The sequence below is a fragment of the Lutra lutra genome, chromosome 3 (assembly GCF_902655055.1).
Source record: "Lutra lutra chromosome 3, mLutLut1.2, whole genome shotgun sequence".
Taxonomy (NCBI): Eukaryota; Metazoa; Chordata; class Mammalia; order Carnivora; family Mustelidae; genus Lutra; species Lutra lutra.
The window spans coordinates 140,219,976-140,244,046 of NC_062280.1; the positions used below are offsets into that span (position 1 = coordinate 140,219,976).

At 41.9% G+C, this 24,071-nt stretch overlaps 1 long non-coding RNA gene across 2 annotated transcripts; it reads left to right on the forward strand.

Annotated features, from left to right (window-relative positions):
• Window positions 1–1,647: 1,647 nt before the first annotated feature.
• LOC125096405 (uncharacterized) lies at window positions 1,648–21,094 on the forward strand. 2 transcript variants are annotated; one of them, XR_007126174.1, is made up of 4 exons: window positions 1,648–3,127; window positions 5,985–6,267; window positions 17,105–17,397; window positions 20,901–21,094. It is a non-coding gene; the product is annotated as an uncharacterized LOC125096405 (long non-coding RNA). The 2 variants fall into 2 exon arrangements; XR_007126175.1 differs by lacking the exons at window positions 17,105–17,397; window positions 20,901–21,094 and adding an exon at window positions 6,358–7,583.
• Window positions 21,095–24,071: the final 2,977 nt, after the last annotated feature.

Below are 24,071 nucleotides of genomic sequence, written 5' to 3' on the forward strand. Positions count from 1 at the left end.
AGAGTAAGAAGAATCTCACTTATTCCCATGGGGGGAGATCAGAGGGACCTCAGAGACCCTGGAATGTCTCCTGATGGCCTCCAGGGATGCTCCCCTCCACATATTCTTGGTGTGGGGCCTCCCACTCCGAATAGGCCTGATCTGTGTGTAATTGACAGGATTGCAGAAACAATGGTGTGTGGCTTCTGAAGCTAGGTCAGAAAAGACACTGTGGCTTCCCCCTTGCTCCCTTCTGGGTCACTCACTCCGGGGGAAGCCAGTGGCCATCTCTGAGGTCCAGGTAAGGAGGAACCGAGGCTTCCCGCCCACAGCCAGCACGACTTACCAACCAGAAGGTCAAGCCCTCATCCAAATGGCTCCTCCAGTCCTCATCAAGTCTCTCTCTTCTCAGCCATGCCTTTGTCTGTTCCCTTGTTTTCCGTGGCCAAATGCTCTGTTGCCTATGCCATTTTCCCCCTTCTCTCTGCAGAGAACTTTTCATTTTTTTAAGGATTTATTTGTTTTACAGAGAGAGCACGAGAGAGCACACAGAGGGGAGGGCAGAGAGAGTCTTAAGCAGACTCCACGTCGAGGATGGAGCCCGAGATCATGACCTGAGCTGAAACCAGGAGTGGGACACTCAAGAGACTGTACCACCCAGGTGCCCCATGGCTTGCTTTTTAATATTCAAATGGTAAAAACTGGTTGCCAGCTGTTGGTCTGCACAGGAAGTTGGCCAACCTTTTCTATAAAGGGACAGGCGGTAAGCACCGGAGGCTTTGCAGGCTCTGTGCTTTCTGTTGCAACTATTGACCTCAACTCTGCCTTTGTAGTGCAGAAGCATCTGTGAGCAATGTCTGCGTGAAGGGCCAGGGCCATGTTCTAATAAATATTGTATTTATGAAATCCAACAGTGGGCTAGATTTGGCTGGAGGGTTGTGGTTTGCCAACCTCTGCCCTATAAGACCTCACAGCCCAATACTCTGCCCTATCAGACCTCCAGAACCCAGTACCACCCGGTAGCTCTAGTGAGCTAAGGCTGAGGCTGGGATCCACTCCTGGCAAATCAGAGTTTTTGGTTTTTTGTTTTTTAAAGATTTTATTTACTTATTTGAGAGAGAGAGCACCAGTGGGTGGGAGGTGCAAAGGGAGAGGGAGAAGGACACTCCCTGCTGAGCAGGGAGCCCACCCTGGGCTCTATCCCAGAACACTGAGATCATGACCTGAGCCAAATGAAGGCAGATTCTTCACCAACTGAGCTACACAGGTGCCCTCTGGCAAATCAGTTTTATCTAAACAGGCAGCCATGGGACTACATGGACTAAAGAAGGGGCAGGAGTAGGTTTTGCAAGAAAACAATGTGACTGGTCAGGAGATAACACACATCTTTAGCACAATCACAATCAGTTCATTTGTGTTAATTGAACTTCTACATTGAACGGAGCATTTTGGTAAAATCTGGGAATATAAAGATGACTGATACATGCTTCCCAATAATAATAATAACTTTTTTTTTTTGACAGATAGAGATCACAAGTAGGTAGAGAGGCAGGCAGAGAGAGAGAGAGAGAGAGGAGGAAGCAGGTTCCCCGACGGGCAGCGAGCCCGATGTGGGGCTTGATCCCAGGACCCTGGCATCATGACCGGAGTGGAAGGCAGTGGCTTTAACCCATTGAGCCACCCAGGCGCCCCCCAATAATGATTATTATGTATCTTATGCGTAAATGTGCCAGGCTTGCCACTAAATACTTTGTACAAATCATCTCATTTGACTCTCAGAGCAACACTATGAGGAAGATCAAGTTCAGAGAGATTAAGTAACTTGTCTAATGTCACACAGTAACATGAGGCCAAGCTGCCTACTCTAAAGCCAGGGTTCTTAACCTTTATGATTCCTGCAATTCAGCACTGCCTCCCAGGTTCCTTGAGGATTTCTGCCCTCCAAAAAGCCCATAATCTCCTTAGACTTTATTTCTTTATATGTAAATTATTTCTCTTTTTTTGGTAAATGAGCTCCAAATCCCATTTCTAAAAATCTTTTTGCCCTTCATAAGACTAATTATGTACTCATGACCTTGACTGATAATAAAGTGACTCTACAATTTAAAGAGTTGGAGGGAGCCCTGTGAGCTGGACAGAGCCTGTACCTGGCCAACTTCCTGGCGTTCGGGATTTGTGGGCCACTGATAGACTGGCAGCTGCTGGGGTCTGCAGCTGCCCTGGCTTATCATAGAGGCAACATTTAGGATCACTGTTGAGGAGGTCAGGGATTCAGACCTGGTTAGTTTCTCTCCATCTCCAAACTCTCAGAAATTGCAATGTGAGAAACATTTTAATGGTCCATTTGCATTATTATTCAGCAAATTAGATAGCAAACTGTAGTGAATTAAATACATAATTTCTCTGAAGAGGCTCCTTATTCCTTTAATCATAAAACACTTTAATTTTTTTAAGTTAGAAAAATAATTTTTAAATGAGCCAGTTAGACACATTAGAATCTAAATCCTGGAGATTACTGTGTTTCCGTTCAAGTTCAAATCCCCATTAATAATATCTACCAAAACACAAGACACACACACACACACACACACACACACACACTATCCACAAACACCACTGTTTTGTGTTAACACTATTTGTATTCTATAATTCTGGAGTTACAAGTCGATCATAAATCATTTAATATTATTACTTTTTTTCTTAGGTTTGACATTGGAATCATTCTGTTTCAAAAGAGTCCTTGTCTTGTAGAGATTGTGATAGATTAAAATGCCTGACCACGGGACTTCGCAATTCCTCTCATCAAGGGAAGGTGCCCCTTTCCTACCCTTTTGACCTAGGCTGACCCTGTGATTTCTTTGGGCCAGGAGGATGAAATGGAAGTAAGGTTGCTTGGGTTCTGAAGCCCAGACAGTAAGGAGTCTGGTAGTTTCCACTTTTACCCTCTTCTTACATGGCTGCCATCACCATGTAAGGAGAAGCATTAGACTACTGAAGGGAGAGACATGACGTGGAGAGAGAGCCCCAGCTGACAGCCAGCACGGGGACCCCAGACACGTGAGTAAGGCAATCCTAGACTGGCCCAGCCCCCTCAGGCCACTGGATGCCTGCTTGAACCACCACAGCGGAGACCACTGCAAATCATCAGGTAAGCCCAGCCTAACTGCAGAAGTGTGAGCAAATAAAGGGCTGTTGCTGTAAGCCACTATGTTTTGGGGCAGTTTGCAGATAACGGGTACAGAGATACATGCTGAAATATTTAGGGATGACATTCTATATTGTCTTGCACTTGCTTAAAATAATCTGTTGGTAGGAAAGAGATGGTGGAGGAATAAATGAAGTAAGATTAGCTGTAAGTTAATCATTGTTGATGATAGATGACACACATGTTGGGGGATTCATTATTCTCTGTCTCCCTTTCTAATTTGAAAATTTTGGAGCAGAGTTGAAATTTTCCCTAATAAAATTTTGGGAAAAAGTCAGTATTACAATATTGCAAACCAAGTGGATAAACTATGTTTCTAGAATGGTAGAACTTAACCTTCAATGTTGAATATTGGAAGACTTTATGAATGGTCCCATTAAAAAAAAAAAAAAAAAAGAATCAAGCCAAAGAAATAAGGCTAGGAGAAATATGGTGCAGAAAAAAGACAAAAGATGTAGGGTATTGTTTCTCAAGCCACCGGAGAGCAAATGAATGCTGAAAACATGCATAGGACCCATTTCAAAGTTAAATGCTGGGAAAGAGGTTGAATCCTTTCAATCACCTACATGTCAGACCCTATGCCAAATACAGGAGAACCAAGATAAACAGCAACACCCCACCATAACCCCCCCCACCCCCCAGTTCACTGACCAGTCTCCTCTGTCTTGGGACAGCTGTAATCTCCTTAGCACGGGGGTGGGAACCTCAGATGCCTAAAGAGCCCAGTCAGGTACATCCATGAGTGAGATGATCACAAGGTGGGGACCGTGGCAAAATGGACAGCATGTTTTCGAGTGAGGAACAGCTGGATGACGATCCAGAGAAGCATCCAGAAAGGTCACTGCAGGAGAAGGAGCTGGTTCTCCCACTAGCACCTCTCCCCTCACATTACAATAGACTCACACTACAGTACACGTTTTATCTGGGCACCAGGAATCCCAAAATAAAGACTGCATTTTCAGCCTCCTTAGTTGCTGGGTGTGGCCATGGATTAAGATTGAGAGAGTGGATTACAAAAATAATATGTGCAACTCCCAGTCTTTGTTGATCTTTGTGAAGAACCAACCTTTGGTTTAATTTTCTTTTCTTTATTTCATTTATCTCTAATCTTTATCATTTCCTCCTTTTGCTACCTTTGGGTTTAATTTGTTGCTTTTCTAGTTCCTGAAGTTGTAAAGTTAGGTTGTTGATTTGAAATCTTTCTTGGTTTTCAAGTAAGCATTTACAGCCATAAACTTCCCCCTTATCATTGCTTGCCCTGCACCCCATACATTTTGGTATGTTTTGTTTTAGTTTTCATCCATGTCTAAGTATTTTCTGATTCTTGTGATTTCTTTTTTGATTTATTGGGCATTTAAAAATGTGTTTAATTTTGGCAAATTTGTGAATTTTCCAATTTTTGATTTATATTTATATATAAAAAATAATTTCCAATTATTGATGCTTACTGTGTGGCCTAAAATATGGCATGCCTGTGGGGACCTATTGAGCTATTCAGATATGAGTGAAAACCTGGAAGTACTAGGGAGTTGCCCATGTTTGGGGCATCTGGGCAATTCTGAGGTCCATTCTCCCCACCAATTCAGAGTCCCCAACAGGATTAATTCCCAGGTACTCAGAACCGCAACTGGCTTAAAAGTACCAGCCTTGGAATCATTCTCCCTCCTTCCTACTTTTACCCAGACACTACTCCTGTTCTTTGGGGTCATTTCCTAAACAAACTATCAATAAGTTCAGTTTCAAGGCCCAACCAAGTAACTAGAAAGCACTGAGTATTTTAAAATGAAGGAATGTATTCAGAGTAGTTACATGTGCAGTATAAGAAGTGAGAAGCCCACAGAGGGGCAGAGAGACCAGTCAGAAGCCACCGACGTCTAGGCAGGAGGGACTAAGAACAGAGGTGATGCCAGTAGAGCCTGGAAGACGGAAGAATCACAGGGGGCCTGTCTAGCGGGAGCTGGAACCATAGAGGAGATGCTCAGCTGCTTGAGTGCTGTCGTCCACCCTCTGGTTGGCAGAATCCAGCCTGAAGTCAGGTGAGGTGGGCACCTAGGAAATGCAGCCTTTAGGGATCAGATTGCTGTTGGCAGGGCATAGGGCCGGGCAAGAAGGGATTCAGGACAAACCGGTCTGGACTGGCACAAAGGAATAGGAAAGAGAATAGAAAGCAAAAGAGACTGAAATTGAAGGGCCAGAGAAGTCTAATGGCTCAGAGTGCCTGAGTAACTTACCCAGAATTACTTAGCAGTCGGTGGCAGATAGGATGAGAACCTAGAGATGTACTTCTTACACTTGGGTAAACTCAAGAACAAACTGAGGGGCACCTGGGTGGCTCAGTGGGTTAAAGCCTCTGCCTTCAGCTCAGGTCATGATCCCAGGGTCCTGGGATAGAGCCCCACATCGGGCTCTCTGCTTAGCAGGAAGCTGCTTCCTCCTCCTCCTCTCTCTGCCTGCCTCTCTGCCTACTTGTGATATCTGTCTGTTAAATAAATAAATAAAATCTTAAAAAAAAAAAAGAACATACTACTGAATATGAATGTTCATAAACTAAACATAGAATTGATTTTATATTAATGAGAAAGTCTTGACCTTGGGCACTGTCCCATAGGAGGATACAGTGGACACATCAAGCTACAGTATCTAGGGCCCCTCCTTCCAGGAATACACAGGGTAGGAAATCAGTATAATTTCAAAGAAACCGGGAAGGTTGTTAATACCCTCTAGAGGCTTTTGCTACCTATTTTCTGCCTACTAGTCTACCTTTGACAGGTTTTGTTTTGTTTTTTAGCCCCTCCAAAAGGCTTTGACTCCTATATATGCAAGTCCTACAGGGGAAAGACAGTACTTTGAAGTTGTTATCTAAGTTATCTAACACAACTGTTTGTAAATGGAAACCCCTATGGGATAAATATTACTGAGTGAACAAATTTGTAAGAGTTCCAGTTTACATCTTGATGACTATGTCATATAATTATGATCCAATGGTGGATGGCTTATGAGAGCTCAAGAGGCTCCAGAGGACTGAGAAGCAGTCCGAGGAAGAAGTAAGACGTACCATCAATTAGTAAAAAGGTAAAGACAAGGTAACCTGGAGGGTTGGAATTTAAAGTTACTCTACAAAGTTTTTCCCAGCGACAACAGCAACATTTTCTATTGCAATATAACTTTTGTAGATTTGCAGATATCCGGGAAAAAGGAGAAGGAATTTATAGGTGAATTCCCAAGCATGAGGAAACTCCCTGCAGTACAGAAGGGAGCAAGAAAAGATGAGAGGAGCCAGTAACAAACCAAAATCAGGGGCAATGCATATCTCAGTTCTAACTTCTACCAACGAGAAGAAAATCTTCAATGATTAGTGGATATAAACTGGACAGATTGCAAAGGAGCACAGGATTTGGAGGCAGGGGCTTCAGAGATTTGGGGTAGAGGACTTGTTCTCCTGATTATGAACTTTAAATAAAGATGACCACAACAATGATAATGCTGATGACGACGACAACACTTACTTTATTGGGTTGTGTGGATTCAAATCCCCATCCTAGTTTTCTCATCATTAGTTTCCATTTTAGATATTGGAGACTCACTTTCCTTTGAAAGTGTCCCTTTTCAAGGACTACGCTTTGCTGAAATTTGTCTTGGAGAAGGAAGGAAGGAAGAAAGGAAGGAAGGAAGGGAAGGAGGAAGGGAAAGAGAAAGGAAAGGAGAAGATAAGAGAAAAGAAAAGAAGAGAAGAGAAAAGAGATACACCAGTGAAGTATACACTTAAATGACCAATTGTAGAGATAATAATTGTTCTAGATATTTGGGAGGAAAGAAATTACCTCAGACTACAACTGCTAATGAATGCCTTATGGAAACATGGAACTTGAAATGCCTCTTAAAGATTGATAAGATGTTTACAAATCCAAGTTGAACCAACTTTAATGAGTACAGTTGACCCTGGAGTCACATGGTTTTCAACTGTGCAGGTCCACTTATATGCAGATTTATTTTTTATAAAAACAGTACAATACTGTAAATGTATTTTCTCTTCCTTATAACTTTCTTAGGAATATTTTCTTTTCTTTAGCTTAGTTTATTGTAAGAATAGAGTATATAATATATATACAAACAAAATACGTGTTAATTGATGGTCTGTGTTGTCAGTAATGCTTCCCATCAACGATAAGCTATTAGTAGTTAAGTGTTTGGGGAACCGAAAATTATATGCAGATTTTTGCCTGAGCTAGGTGGGTCAGTGCCCCTAAGCCCTACATTGTTCAATGGTCAACTGTAATTGTAATATCTGGATTAACTAATTGATGAATTGTTCTCTAGGTCCAAAACTAACTTAAAGTTATTAATAATATTAGTTAGTAATATATAAGTACTGAAGATACTCTATAAATCTTAAGGTCATTCTCTGAATGCAAAAGAAATTTCCTTATTTATATTCTTTCCTAAACATTTTTTGAATAAAAAAGAATTTTTTTTAAAGCACCAGGGTGGCTTAGTTGGTTAAGTATCTGACTCTTTTTTTTTTTTATTAACATATAATGTATTGTTTGCCTCAGGGGTACAGGTCTGTGAATCATCAGGCTTACTCATTTCACAGCACTCACCATAGCACATACCCTCCCGAATGTCCATAATCCAGCCATTCTATCCCTACCCCCCCAACCCCCAGCAATCCTCAGTTTGTTTTGTGAGATTAAGAGTCTCTTATGGTTGGTCTCCCTCCCAAGCCCATCTTGTTTCATTTTTTCCTTCCCTACCCCCCACAACCTCCCACCCTGCCTCTCAAATTCCTCATATCAGGGAGATCATATGATAATTGTCTTTCTCTGATTGACTTATTTCGTTCAGCATAATGCCCTCTAGTTCCATCCACGTCATTGCAAATGGCAAGATTTCATTTATTTTGATGTCTACATAGTATTCCATTGTGTATATGCCATATTTTTATCCATTCAGAGCATCCGACTCTTGATTTTTGGCTCAGGTCATGGTCTCAGGGTCATGAGATCGAGCCCTGTGTCAGGCTCTGTGCTAAGCACTGAGCATGGAGACTGCTGAATATTGTCCCTCCCTCTACCCCTCCCCCACCTCTAAATAAATAAATAAAATGCTTTGACAAGACAAACAAGAACATGTGAAAAACCCTTTGACCAACTTCTACCTAGACTATTCCATAAGCAGAAGAGCAATCTCTACTTCTTCAAATAGTGATTAGTAATGAAACTAATTCAGAATAATTACAAGAGAAAATATGAAACCCCTGAGAACTGGAGTATCCTTGCATCTGCAGCGCCCAGAGTAATACTCACTTCTCCTGGTTCACCTCTCATCTTTGAGCCCTTTTTCTCAGTTTCTTCTACTGCATCTTCCTCCATGTTGTCCTTAGGAATCAAAATAGATATGAACAGGTTTGGAGAACTTGATGAAAATATGTGCTGTGCTCTAGTGCTACGTTAAAAAATATGGAGGAAATCGATGGCTTCCCAGTAAAATATAATTTACCAAAATTGATTCAAGAAAAGGAAGAAAAGCTAAACAGATCAATACCCATCGAAGAGATTAGAAGAGTAATTTAAATCTAATGTTTGAAAAAGCAGCAGGCCCAGGTGACTCTGGGACTGTGTTCACTCTATCCTTCAATGCAGTGTTATTCAAGTAGCCAGTCAGGGAATTGTTTATTACCAGCCTGCCAAGAGGTAAAGAGCTTACACTAGAACATAAATCAACATATTGCTTCCTTCATAAAGTTTTGCTTTAAAAAAAAAAAAAAGCCAGCTGATTTTATTAATGGTGTCCTGAACTGAACCCTTTGGATTTAGTAAGTCAACCTACGGGTCCAAGGAAATATCAGAGAAGAGAACCTTGGGAGAAAAATGAACTTTTCATGTATTGGGATATTTATTTTCTTTTTTTTTTTTAATGATTTTATTTATTTACTTGAGAGGGAGAGAAAGCACAAGCAGGGAGAGGATCAGAGGGAGAGGGAGAAGCTGAGCAGGAAGTCCAATGCAGGGCTCTATACCAGGACCCTGGGATCACGTCCTGAGCTAAAGGCAGACACTTAACTAACTGAGCCACCCAGACACCTTGGGATATGTATTTTGAAGTGAATATTTGAGTATTAAATATTTTGTAGCCCTTTTATATCCTAAGCTGATGAGACAGATATATGTCTCAATTTGTTTTGTATTACTATTGTTATAGGTTGGGGTGAAGAATATTTTTTTAAAACACCTATAGAGTGCCTGGGTGGCTCAGTTGTTGGTTAGTCTGCCTTCAGCTCAAGTCATGATCCTGGGGTCCTAGAATAGAGCCCCATGTTTTGTCAGGCTCCTGGCTCACAGTGAGTCTGCTTATCCCTCTCCTTCTGACCCTCCCCCCGACCCCGGCTCATGCTCTTGTACTCTCTCTCTCAAATGAATAAATAAAAAATCTTTTAAAAACATAAATAGATAAAACACCTTTAATTTACACACCCAGAGTCACGCACTCTGGAATATACACTTCTAGGAAATTTTCTTGTATAAATAAATATACAGTGCAGACATGGGGCAGTTGGTATCCTCCAAATTAAATGGTATACAAACTATTTTGTAATCTGCTTTTTTTCACTTAAAAATGTGAATGACTTTCCATGTCAAAATTGATCTACATCATTTATAATAACTGAATTATATTCCACTGGATGGATGTAGTATAACTTTTTCAATCAGTTCCATGTTAGTGAATAATTTGAGTATCTTCAATTTTTAAATACCGTAAATATCATAATAGAAAACAACTATATGTCCGTTCCTTGCGCCACTACCCTCATTATCTCTTCCAGAACTATCACAATGGTTTCATAAATAATATCACTTTCTTCTGGCAAAAAAAAAAGAAGAAAGAGAGAAAGTCAGCTGAACTTAACAATATATTTAGTGACAAGGTTGATTTACATTTTCATGTCTACAGATCACGTTTTGAGTAGCATTGCTTTAGTAAGTGTATAATTTCTATGTTATTTAAACTATTTTAGCTCATTAGGATAACAACAACAGAAAAAAACCCTAAAAATCCTTGAAACATTTTATGAAGTTATCTTAATTTTAAAATTCAAGTAAGATACTAACAAACAAAAAAAGAACAAAAGAAAGGGGAGCAGAGAAAAGGAAGAGAGACACTCTAGGTGCTGGAGATCTAGAGGGGAATGAGGTAGAGCACTAGCTCTGTAGGAGATTTCATGCTAGCGGGAGGAGATTGGCCCTAGCATAAAAACAAAATGATGACAAGAGCTGTGAAGAAGCTGAAGTAGGGCAATATGGTAGAGGGTTACAGGAGTGGGGAGAATCTGAGAATCTGCTTTAACTGCTGTAACAGAAACTTTTTTGATTCTCTGCAAACTTGCCCCCCTGTGGGCACCTGGGTGGCTCAGTTGGTTGGGCTACCAACTCTTGGTTTCTGTCTGGGTCATGGTCTGGGGGTCATGGGATGGAACCCTATGTCGGGCTCCATGCTTGGTGTAGTCTGGTTGGGATTTTCTCTCTCTCCTTCTGCCCCTTCCCCCCACCAATTTTTTTTTTTTTAACCACCCTTTTCTCATCCCCTTGCTGTTAGTCCACAGGTCACCACTGAGGCCCTTTAGCACAAGGACAGGTTTATTCCTCCTCCTAACACAGGATAGGTACTCAAAAAATGCTTATTGAATTGCACAAAGGCTCTCATGATCCTAACTATAACACAAAACTAGCCATTAGTCTCCCCTGTTTTACCAAGGAGGATACTACTTCAGAGTGTTTGTGTGAATTCCCATGGTGGTTCCACTAATATAGGAGCTGGGATGCTAACCTGGGTCTTTCCCACCCCAAAATGCCATCTTTAGAAATGCCGTTGATCAGGGAAGCCAATCTAAGGAGGGGCAAGGTGAAGGGCAGGCTGTAAGCAATCAGTGGCTTTAACCAATGAATATCTTTCCCTCCTTTTTGGAAGCCAGTGGCAAGCCTGGTTTTTATATGGTTAGAGCAATTCTAGAATGAACAACCAGAAAAGAAACAACTAGAGGGAGGTTTCTTCCCGGAATAGAATTTTATCAGAACAAAATCCCAAATTCAGGCTGACCTGACACTGTGGGACAGCCACAGGACATATCTGCAGAATAAACCAAACTCTTCTCTATCTCCCACTCCCCATCAAGATGGCAAATACTGGAGATAAGGTGTCACAGATCCAGAGATTCCCTCCCAACATCTCCTCACTTTGCCTGGCCTCTGAACCTTTGAGTCTCCTCCCCACCCCTACCAGGAAAAGACAAATGGCCACTGTTGAAAATGTGCATGGAGTTGGCACAACTGTTCAAGACTGCAGAGAGCCTCCTTGGACAGTCTCCAGGACCAGGAGTAAACGGCTCTGGGCTTTCTAAACAAGCACATTCTCACATCTTCTAATGGTATCACAGCTAGGGTGTAATCTAAGCATCAGAAAACTTAAATACTTCACAAGTTCTTTCAAGTACAATTGTCTCTGGGTGTCTATTGACACCTTTTCCACTTTCCTCATCCCCAGCCCCTCCAGCTTTAAAACCTTCCCTAGGAGACGAATGTATTCCCCTAAGCACACCCTTCTTCAATTCCCATCTACTAATCCTCCTTGGAAAGCCAAAATCAATCAGTCAATTGGATAGTATTGATTTCCTAAGTGCTTTCTTCAGTTCTTCTTAATTAATTTTTTGAATAGATGATTTATGTACATTCTAAAAATTACAAAACTACTAAAGGTATAGAGTGAAATATGTCTCCCTTTTATCTCAGTGCCCATCTGTTGCAGATTCAGAAATGTCCTCTGTGTATTTAAGCTCTTTCTTTTTTTCCTTCTACACAAATGGTAACATAATACTCTGTTTTTCACCTTAGTATCTAGGCGATGGGTCTCTTCAGGTGGATCTGTCTAAAAGTTTTTGTGGCTGGAGAGTATTGGATTGTGTGGATGGACCAGTTGGGGTTGAGGTCCAGGCCTCTTCCCAAACCATGACTTCAGATGATATGTCCCACTGTCTTATAGTCTTACAGTAGATTTATGAGTAAAACCTTAGGACAAAAATGCTTGTCTGGAAACATATAACAAACAGTTATATGAGAGGCTCAAGGAGACAGCTCTCATGAAAGAATATTCTCTCCTAGTAAGGCAGGGCCCCCTCCTCCTTACTTTTGGAGCTTATAGACACTTCAGCCCAGGGAAAGGGGAGCAAGTTATCCAGGTGGGAAATTAAATGTGTTCCACTAACGGAGAGATTTTTCTCAATTTTTACCTGTATCAAGGAAATAATTGTTTTCAGTGATCATGAGTTTCCTCTAAGCCCTTGACCTTTTGTTCCCCTGTGGCGAGGCAGAGGCAGAGGCAGTCAAGGGTTAGGGAAAAGTGGGATCAAATGAAGATGTGAGGAGGAGGGCTCCAGGGAGAAACGCGGTGGGCGTGGAGGTGAGGGGGGATGAGAAAGTGGAAAGGAGAGGTATTAAGTGCAGGCAGATTCCAGAGAGTGTAGTGTGCAAGCGGGACAGGTAGGGCCACACCCCAGGACAGGTAGGGCCACACCCCTACCCTAAGGCAGCTTTTGCTTCACCTGCTGTTCTAAAGCTGCCTGACCTCCCCTTTGCCCTCAGGGGTTCCCAGGGCTGAAAGGCATTTCTCTAACTCCTGCCGAAGGAAATGCTCTGGTTTTCTAATGCCTGAAGTGACCTGAATGTTACCTTAAAGAAAGGAGAGACTAGGCAGCATGGTCCTCATTCTGGGCCAAGTCAGAGGGGGCCATGCTATTGCCCCTCCCACCATCCCATCCAGTAAAATCCACGGGAAAAATCTTAGCATACTCTCTGTGATTTACTTTAAGATAAAGCAGCCTAGGGAGTGAGATGTATATGTATATTGGTTTTGATCTATACCCTACAGATGGTTAGTTACTGTCTTTAATTCGGTGGTCGTGTTCTTTGCCTCATTGGCTGCATCTAAGGACGTTGCTCAGTCCGTTCTCCTTGGAATACTTTTAGGACACCAGCCCCTCCTGGGGTCTCCTGTTCCTTTCATGCTGTTCTTTCTCAGCCTCCTTTGCTGGCTCCTCTTCTTCTTCCTGACCTTTAGGTGTCTAAGGGACCTAAGGATCACACCTCATCTCCTTCTGTCTTTTCTCATTCTGTTGTCTCACTGCTTTCAATACCATCTCTACATGGATGACTCCCACATTTATCTACCCAGGCAGAATCTCTCCTCTGAACTCAAAACCCTTCTACTTGCCCATTTGACAGCTCCGATATCTCACTAACTTCTCAAAACCAACATGACTGGCCCCTCAAAACCTCTTGCTCTTATTTTCTTCCCCATTTCAGTAAATGGCAACTCCTTTCTAGAAGTTTTGGCTTCAGCAATAACAACAACAATAATAACATAAAACAATGTGACCCTGGAGAGTCATCCTTCCCTCCCATCTTTCACACTGCCCATCTCTGGATCAGCCCAAACACCAGTCATTACAATGACCTATGAGTCTAGCAACTGGATGTGCGACTGAATTTAGTCCTGTCCCAGGCTTGATAGTGAAATAATGGGGAAGTAGAGGCTTATATCCCCCACAAGCTTCTCGTTTTGGAAGGTACAGATCTTTGCAAAGAGAGTCCAGTCATTGTAAGACCAGGTGGGTTTAGGTCAGTTCCGATAGCCTATTCCCTCTCAATTAATTTCTTCAACAAGCTATTTGCCGAGGTGTTAAGTCTGTGCCAGACCCTGTTCTAGGTGTCTGGGATACAGCTCCAAACGAAATAGGCAAAAGCCTCCCCTCTCTTGGAATTTACATTCCAGTGGGTAAACAGATGGCAAGCAAAATATCAACAAGTAAGTTACATAATATTAGAGGCTGAGAAATCTAAGGCAGGGAAGAAGGATAGAGAATATTTGGGAGAGAAGGCGGTTCTGTGTTCACAGTCCGATAGGATGTTCAGGGATGGTTGCTATGAGCAAACACATTTGAACAAAGACACGAGGAGTGAGCCAGTGGTGTCTGGGGCGGTGGGTGCTGGCATGGGGAACTGCAAAGGCAAGGATATGCCCTCCTCACTCTGGCCCTCCCGGGATTGCCTGCTCTGCTCCTGTTAGAGGCACAGTAAGCAAGGAGGAGGGTGTGCCTGGAATGGAATGAACAGAGGGCCCTAGGAGGAGAGGAGATCAGAAAGGGAGCCAGTCTGGCTCTGGCCACTGAGAAGGCTTACACACTGTAGCAATCCCTGGAACAATAAATACTCCCAGCACTCAGATTCTGCTTTCTAAATTCAAGTGGGGCTTTGGATAATCACTGATCCCAGAGCTGGGGCAAGAAATGGACATTCTGTCATACTAGAAGGCAAAGAAGCTTTCAAAGACTATGGGTTGTGTCCAAAAGATTAGCTTAAGAGCCAGTGTAAAGAGACTCCCCAAGTTCAAGGACGGGAATAATCTGACTCTCTGCAGTGGATTGAAGTGCATCAAATATGTTAAAACCCATGAGTTTATAATTATACCAAGAAAAAAAAAAACCCTCATAGGTCACCTTTACAGGTTGCTAGGGAACCAACTCATTACTCTGAAAACTGGTTTAAAAAGGGAAAGAATCGAGCATTTGTCTTGTCTTTTCTATATGAACTGTATCTCAGGATAGCTAAATTGTTGTTGAGGAAAAAGTTCTTCTTTTAGAAGCGTCCCAGCTAATAGATGGAGAAATGATAGAACTAAGGTATCATAATTTTGTAATCCTTAATGAAATAATATATCTGTGATACCTCAATGGCTATTAAAAACTATCAGGGGAGGGGCATCTGGCTAGCTCAGTTGGTAGAGCACGTGGCTCTGGATCTCAGGGTCATGAGTTTGAGTCCCACATTGGGCATAGAGCCTACTTAAAAAAAGAAAAAAAAACTATGTGGGGGAGCTTATGAGGATCTTTTATAAAAATTGTATTATTTTTTATTTTTAAATTATTTTTATTTTTTAATTTTATTTTTTTTTCTTTTTAATTTTTTTAAATTTTAGCTTGTAGGGAAACTTTAAATGAATGGATCAAGCTGTCCTTGTCTCAATCCATTAATCAATCTGAACATCACAAAAGAGGAGACAATCAGACATTATGTGTTCTTAATGTGATGCAGTAGGAAGTCCACAGAACCATCTCTGAAGTATCCTTCTCAAAAAATGGAAACTGAACTTTTTAAAAAGATTTTTTTTGAGAGTTATTTATTTATTTGAGGGGGGTGAGGGGCAGAGGGCAAGAGAGAAACTCAAGCAGACTCCTTGATGAGCCCTGAACCCAGTGTGGGGCTTGATCTCACAACCCTGAGATCACCACCTGAGCTGAAACCAAGAGTGGGACACTTAGCTGACTGAGCCACCCGGGTGCCACTAAAGATTTTTAAGTAATCTCTACACACAACATGGAGCTCGAACGTACAATCCTGAGATCAAGTCGCATGCTCTACCAACTGAGCCAGCCAGGCACCTCCTGAACCTGAATTACTCAAGATCTAACTGACACTTTTCAGGAAATACAGGGCTTAGGGAAATATGTTGGATGACACATTTTAAAAATCAGCAAAATGCAGAATGTGGGAAACTCTATGGGACAAATGATACAGTTTCTCAAAAAATACATTATAAGGAAAAAGAAAAGAAGGCAGGGGAGCCCTTAAATTAAGATACGTAGAAGATACAGTAACCAACTGCAATGTGTGGGTCATGCTTAGATACTAACTTTAAAAAAAAACAACCTGTAAAAAATTATGAAGAAATTGGGGAAATTTTGACACTGATTAAATATTTAATAATATTTTTAAAATCTTAAAGGTATGATAACAACATTATGCTTATGCATTTGTTTTTCTTTAAAGTCCCTATCTTTTAGAGATACAATACTAAAATGATAATACTAAAATGTATGGATGAAATTATATGACATCTGGGACTTATCTCAATATAACCCAGTGGGGTAAAGGCAGGGAGAATGCGTGGAATGGAGTTTTCATATGTTGATAATTGTTGAAGCTTGGTGATGGTCTATTACACTATTTTCTCTGTTTTGTGTATGTTTGAAATGTTTCAAAATATAAAGTTTAAAAAAAAGAGTGTGTTGGGGAGATGCTCATGTGCACAGGAGTCATTAAGAAAGATTTTCTATGACAACTGGAAATAATAATCCCTATTTTCTAACTATAAGACCAATAAATAAGTCATCATTTGCACAGTTTCTCCTTTATTAACCAATAACTTACAGGAGACCCTAAAGAACTAGGGAAGATAGGCTTCTTTTCATGAATAAAAGGGCTTAGCTTCAATGTGAGTAGTTGAGGTGTGGGTAGATTTTTCAGGTACCTCAGCAATGACCAGGGCCAGTGCTTGGGTGTAGGAAGAAACCACAAGAGAGACATACAATACTTCTGTACCACCATCCTACTGTCTCTCTCAGGTCTTCCTGCCTCTTTCCTACTGCTCTCCCACTCCCAGGAGCAGGGCTACTTTGTCCAGCTGAGGAGGCTGTGCACTGCACAACTCCAGGGATATAGAGAGCCTGTATGAATAGTGGCCTTGGACTTATGCAGCATGGAAGCCCTTAGCAGGAGCCTAGTCACCTAATGCCATCACTTACTTTGGGCTCCTTAGTCTTAACCAGGGCTATTTCCTCAGTACCCTGCTTTCAGTCTCTGCTAAGGTCAATGGGTAATAATGGTGTAAATCATATCAGTTTTTTAAATGGGTATTTTTCTAGTATTTCTGCTAGTATCTTTCTCCCAATGATAATATTCCCATATGTATTAGTCAAGATAGGCTTTCAACTGCCAGATCTCATAGTTTAACCATATGAAGGTTTGTTTCTTGCTTCCATCATAATCCAGTATGAGTGTGGGGGAGAAAGGCATCTGCCTCTTGCTCTTGCAGACTCCATCTTCTGTCATCAATTCCTTCCCTGGGTGTACTTCAAGGGAACAAACTGTGAAAAGGCATCTCCATGGCTTCTAACCCAAGCTGGCCCAGATCATCTTGACCCACATTCCATCAGCAAGAACAAGTCAAGGAGCAGAGGACCAAGGAAGGCCACGCTGATGTTTAAGAATAACCAGCTAGTGTCAGCTACACCATGTGAGGTAGCAATGCCTTAGTCCAATTACATTAATAAGCCTCCACCGCAGAAGGTGAATGCTGACAGTAGAAGTCCATGGTCCCTCAGAGAGGTGAGGGAGAGGGAGATTTCTGGCGGGACACTCTGCTGGCGCTTGTATAACTGCAGCTCCCTCCTTTCTCCACCTGCCAGGTGGTAATTGTTCTTTGGGAACAGGAAGACTGGAGAGGGAAGTATACAGTTATATTCCTCTTACTAGCCAGAGGCTCAGGGGTTTTTGATTTGAGGGAGAAGGTCCATGATGTCCTTCAAGAGATTGGTAATTCCGTGAAAACCCTATGTAAAATTTGTGTTTGTGCACAATTTTCTGGGAAGAGGGTCCACAGTTCGGCACATAGAAGGCATTCAATAAATATTCCTTCTAAAAACTTACAAAAGGGTCACATTACTTAATGTTCTCCAGAGAAACAGAACCAATAGGATGTGTGTGTACACACACACACACACACACACACACACACACACATTTTAGGGAAATGGCTTACAGAGGCCCAAAATCTTCAGGGAGAGCTGGCTGTCTGGAGACCTAAGAAGAGCCAGTACTGCAGTTCAAGTCCAAAGGCTGCTGGGCTGGAAAATTCCGTCTTGCTTGGGGGAGGTCAGTCTTTTGTTTGATTCAGGCCTTCAGCTGATTGGATGAATGTCACCCACATTATGGAGGGCAATGTTTTCCTCAAAGTCCACTTACTTAAATGTTAATCTCAGTCAAAAACCCCCTTACAGAAACATCCAGAATAATGTTTGAGAATATATCTGGGCAACATGGCCCAGTCAGGTTGATGAATAGAATTAACCATCACGGGAATCCCGACCCACACAAAAGGTAGAGATGAGGAACTACACCTAAAAATTTCCACCATCCTCCTTCCTTCTCTCTAGTCAGGTCCTGTGCTCATCCAGTTTCTGTGCCTGGCCCTAGAATAGCTTACTTATTTTGGTGACATGTAGAAAATCTGCCTAACAACTCCCTTCTAGCAACTTCCATCTATTCTACACTGAAAGAATTGGGGCATGAATTCCCAATTCGGTTTTAGTAAATGTTAAATAATGTTAAAGAAAGCATTACTTTTCTCCTGGAGAAAAAGAAAGTTTTCACAAAATCCTCAGAAATGCTGCTTCATCTCAAAGCATTTTAGCTTACCCCCCACCCCATATACATCAGTGATAGTATATAACCAGCTAAGGGATGTATCTTTACTGTTTATATCTTACAACCCTGCCTTTAGTCATTTCTCTTGAATAAATCCTCCAGCCAAATGAAGTCCTTGAAATCACAGATTATATTTTATCCCTTTGCAATTCTCTACAGTGTTGAAAAGGCTGCTGGCACAGGCAGGAGCGCTGATTAACCAGTAGTGTTGTCACATTCTGTTTTATTTGACTCCGATAATATTAAGCCACCAGCTAGCCCCGGCATTAAAAATAGCCCAGATTTAGCTTTCAGGGTTGTCACCTAACTTCCCATCTCTACCTTGCTTCCATAGATAGAGCGTCACATAAAGAAAACCGAGGCAGCGTTGGGGCAAGAGACTTCTTTGTGGCTATTTCTCAGCAAAAGTAAAACCTGGTGATTTAATGAAGGTGTTCTCTCCCACCCTCCTTGCCCTAACCTGATTTTCATCTGAAAAGGATGCAATGAGTTCTGTCTGTGAGGAAAGGACCCTTTCTGCCCCTACTTGTGCTCTAATGCACACAGGTTGAGACTTCCCTTCCTTGCCCTGGGAAAGAAAGGATGTTCTGTTTATAAAGTACTGAGGGACCAGGATGGGGCAACACTGCTCTATTAATATAAAATGAGATTATTCACCAGCTGTTGTTTCACTGCTTTCAGCAGAGCCATTGAAACATTTGCAAAATAGCAAAGGGTTCTAGCTGGGAGGGGCTGTTGTTCATAATCCAGACCACCCAGCGGGCACCTCAGGTAATAGGCTTTGCACCTGACCTGTGTAGAAACTTGGTAAGACATCAAGGGTTTGGCATGATCAGTCCATGTCATTGGGAAACCACAGCAGGCACCCTCATTTTCCTTCCCAATGATTTTCTTTTCCCCATTATTTTTCCCCTCCTCTTGCACAACCAGAGAGCTCTCTAAAAATCTATTCAAAAGAAGCTCTTAGATTAAGTTAAAGTAAAAACAAATCCAGTTAGAAGATAGCAAATGCTGCCTTGATATAAAATTTGTCTTCTAGAGCCCTAGACCTACTTACATTTGATTTTCATAGACTCATAGAACATTATCCAAGATGGGTGGGAGAATGTCAGGGAAAGGTTTCTATTGGGAGCAGCACCCTCCTCAAATTTTAAGTGCACCAAACCACCTGGAGGATCCTTGTGGATGGGCAGGGGTTGGCAGAATGGCCCAAGAATCTGCATTTCTGAAAAGCAATAAGGAGATGGACAATTCTTTGAGTGGCAAGGGTTTAGATTCAATGTTTTGGAGTGCATTTGTAAATCTGCCCAGGTTATAGAAAATATAGTCTGAGCAGATGATCAAAGTGGCAAAACTGTTCTACTTAAAGCTGAATTCCTTAATAAATGCACTGTTACAGAAATATATGTACTGTATGCATATATATGCACTGTATAATATCCCTTTAAGAAAAAATGATTCTCCTCTCCTTCCTACTGATGGATCATTCAGCCTTGATCACTACATTAGCTGATTTTCTACAGGACACCTACTCTGTACTTGGATCCAGTGTACTAACCTGTAACTACCTCTCCTATGAGATGTGTTCTCTGGGAGTGAAATCTCTGGAAGGCACCTTGGTCTTGTGGCAGGGAGGGTCTGAATCGAGCTCTAGCAATTAGGAACTGAGAGTCCTTGGAAAGTTTCTTAACCCCTCTCATCCTTAGTTTCTGCACCTGAAAGAGTGTGGGAAGTATAAACAATTAGTTTTGAATTTTCAAGTGGGAAAATAGGACTATGTCCCTTACAGGATTACTGTAAGCTTTAAACAAGATAATGTATGCAAATTACTGACTACATTCATGAAGTAATGTACATAAGCCACGTGAAATGCTCATAAACCAAGCTTCAAAACAAACATAGCCCTGAAATTGACATTCAGGATTCTAAAATGTTTTCTGATAAACCATTTTGAAAGGAAATCTTTCCAAAACATTTCTCAGCCCCACTTTGTGTAACGGTGTATATACCTAGTCCAATTTAGGTCTTTCCTTATGACTCAGGGTCTTTATTTTGAACACGAGTGATTGCACTGTCCTCAAACACAGGATGACCTCAGTCAGGGGGATGATGATCTCGGGCTTTCTAACATTCATCCTCCCTGCCCCTCTTCCCCACCAGCTCCCCCACAGCCTTCCATAATAGCACTTACCACACAGAGCCAAAAATATGTGTTTACCTCCTTTCTCAGGGCAAGGGCCAGGTCCTGAATAAATGCTTCCTGTTGAATGAAGATCTCCCCAGGCCCCACTTAAAGGATTGGGTGCCAGGAACTCAGAAGCAAGGCTTGTGTTCATTCAGATGCTTTCAAATGCCTCCATGTCCTCAGCCAAGGGCTAATAGCACTGCTCTGTCTTATCTTTTAGAGACAGCTGAGAACCGAAAAGACATTCCTCCTTAGAACCTTGTGATGGTTTTCAGTCACCGCCGGGCCCAGAACCTTACTACCCTTCTGGTCAGTTGCAGCCCCTTTGGTCTTCTTCCGTGCTTTGTTCTGCTTTCACTGGCAGCAAGGACACTGGAGACAGACAGCCCTAGGTTCAAACCCTGATCTACAGTTTGATAGTTATTTGACTTTGGGTGAGTCACTTAAATTCTCTGCTCAGTTTCCAAATCTGTAAAATGAGGTAATAGCTCTATCTGCAGAATTGCTGTGTGTATAGAGATGGTGGTAAAGGGATTCCGAGATGTCCTCTGAAGGAAGAGTTTTCATAACCTGTGTTTTGATAATCCCACTAGGGTTTAGGGGCAGGGGTCGGGCTCTAAGAAGCCTCTCTGAGCAGTATTAGATGGCTGTGAGCTAGACTGTGTGCATTAGAGCACAAAGATACCGAGGTGCTCTGTATGGCTGACATTGGTGGCTCTTTGTCAACAACCCTTTTTTTCCCACCCTTCACCCTTGCTGCCACAACCTACTTTCCAACTCTAGAGAAGAAAGATGCCAATGTTAGCTTGTCTTATTAAGGCACAAGTATGAATTTAAAGGTAAATGTTCCGAAATATTTCTGGGAAACATTTTCCTTTGTGGGGTGTGTGTGTGTGTGTGTGTGTGTGGTGGGAGGAGTTGGGTGGGCAGGGAGTGAGGAGAAACACTCCTCTTCTGATCTTTAGGTGTAATTACCTGCAGATATAATTCCTAGAGCTATGGCAACCATCCTGTAACCATGAGGGACAACTCTCGGGATGAAAACCTACAGGCTGTGGATGGCAAAGAGGGAAAGACGGAAAATACCTGAGTTGGGTGCTTGATGACATCGTTGCACTTCTGAATTAACCAAGCCTGAAAATGATACCTCCAGAGATAATAAACTTTATTGTTTAAGTTATATTTACTTACATATTCTGTTACCTGTTTCTTTATTGTACACTCAGCATAAAATTGAAGAGGCTAAACCCTGGAGGTGGGAGGAAGAGGAGGCTTGATGATAGCACAGCAAAAGAGAACATTAGAGAAAAGTCACTTCTGTTGAGGATTTTAACTTTTATTGGATATGCAGTGTAAACCTCTGCTCCACTCTGGGAAGTCTTCAGTAAATTCCACAGTTTCTTACAAATACTTCTGGTGCTGGTGGATTGTTCTGGAGGATTTGAACAAAGGTTGAGATCTACATCAAGAATGGTGCCTGATGAAAACAGAGACACACCTGGGAATAGCAGTACTTCTAGGTTATGTAAGGATTAGAGAGCATATCTGTCAGGCATCTAGAATGACATAGGACATATGCATAAAGGATAAATACTATTATTATTTTATGTTACCAGTATTATTACCTTGCTCCTGACTGGTAGCCAGCACGGAGGTGGAAATTAGAGGCTCATGGGTAGGGCTGTACTTGGGGGCAGACCCAGTAGTAGACTTTGAGAAGAAGCTCTGGGATGAGGGTTGTATGAAGACAGCATGGAGCCAAGCATCCCTGGCAGGTGGGCTGTTGGTGCCAGGAAAGTCCAGCAGAGCTTCTGTGATCCTGCAAATGGAGCAAAAGACTGGATCCTAGGGCTGGAGGGACGGGAAAATGAGGAGTTCTTGTTCCATGGGTGTAGAGTTTCAGTTATATGAGACAAAGAAGTTCAGGAGATTTGTTGTGCAAGAGTGTATGTGTAACACGACTGTCCTGTAGACTTAAAAATGGCTAAGATGGTAAATTGCATGTTATGTGTTTCTTACTACAATTAAGAAAAGAGAAAAAAAAAAGCTAAATCTTAGTTACTAGAACAAAGACCTACAATCTTAGCAGGCTCAAGAGAAGCTTGACTTGTTTGGGTGGGACTTCCCCCAATTTTCCATGATTGGAAAAGGACTGGTCCCAGATCTCAGATTGAGACTGACATTCAACCTTCCATGTGGAAGTCCAGAGTTACAAACATATGTGTGTGTGTATCTCAAAAGTGGTATACATACTCTACATGTGTATACACCTATACATACAAAATCTCCTTTCTGTGTTTATGTGTGTACATGTATCTCCTTATCTTATCTTACTTAACCTATCATAAAGAACCTGGAGTGTCAACCTAATTTACCCTGACAGCTAATGGGGAGCCCTCAAAGCCAGGGCCTTGCTTTGATCAGTAAGGTGTGACAGGATGGGCCATTGTGTGTTTTTCCATCCACTGTCTTGCTTTCTTCCATTCTGCCATAGGAATGGTGTCTCAGATAGGAGCTACTTCTGCAGGCTTGGTCTCAGAATGTGAAAACACATGGAGAGCAGAAGCAGAGCTTTCTCTGATGTAGTGGGGAACATGCAATTGCAGAGTGAGGAACATTGGTTGTTACGAGCCAACTCAGGGAGTCATTTGTTACTGTGGGAAAGCCGACTAATAAATCCCAGTGCTGGCCCATGGGCAACACACAGGATCAGGAGAACTAATAAGTCATTGCTGTTTTTAAGCTACTCCATTTTAGGGTTTTTGTAAGACAACAATGGATAACTGGGGCTTCCCATAAAGAAGGGATGTCAACGAGAATTAAGACAAGATGAGAGGAGAAAATGAATTGAGAAATATTAAAGGGGTGGTTTAGAACTTTCAATCACTAATGATAAAACTTAACCAAAAAGTGGAATTTATTGACTTAAGGTACGGAGAAGGATTCAGGACTGAAATGCTGTCATAGGTTTCAGTTCTTCTGCATCTCTTGGCCCTACCTTCCCCTGGCTGAGTAGGTTCCCTGGACTCTGTATGGTAGATTCTGGCAACCTTGGGGATAGGATTTCCCAGTTCATGTCTCCCCAATTTCAAGTCCAGTAGAGCGTCTTTTTTTGTCCTACTACAGAAGTTTTGAGATCCACTCTGAATAGACTGGCTCAGGTCACAGGTACACCTCTGAGAAAATCCCTTTGGCTGAATGGGGATGGTAGTGATTGAAGAAGATGATACATTGGTTATGGGTCCTTCTATTGAAGCTCAAACAGATTTTTAAGAGAGGAATTAATTCATTCATATAATTAAAAAGAGATAGAAAAATTCATGGAGTGTTCCAATCTCAGGTGAGGTTTGATTTAGAGCTGAAGAATGTCACCAGAATTTGCCTCTTGACT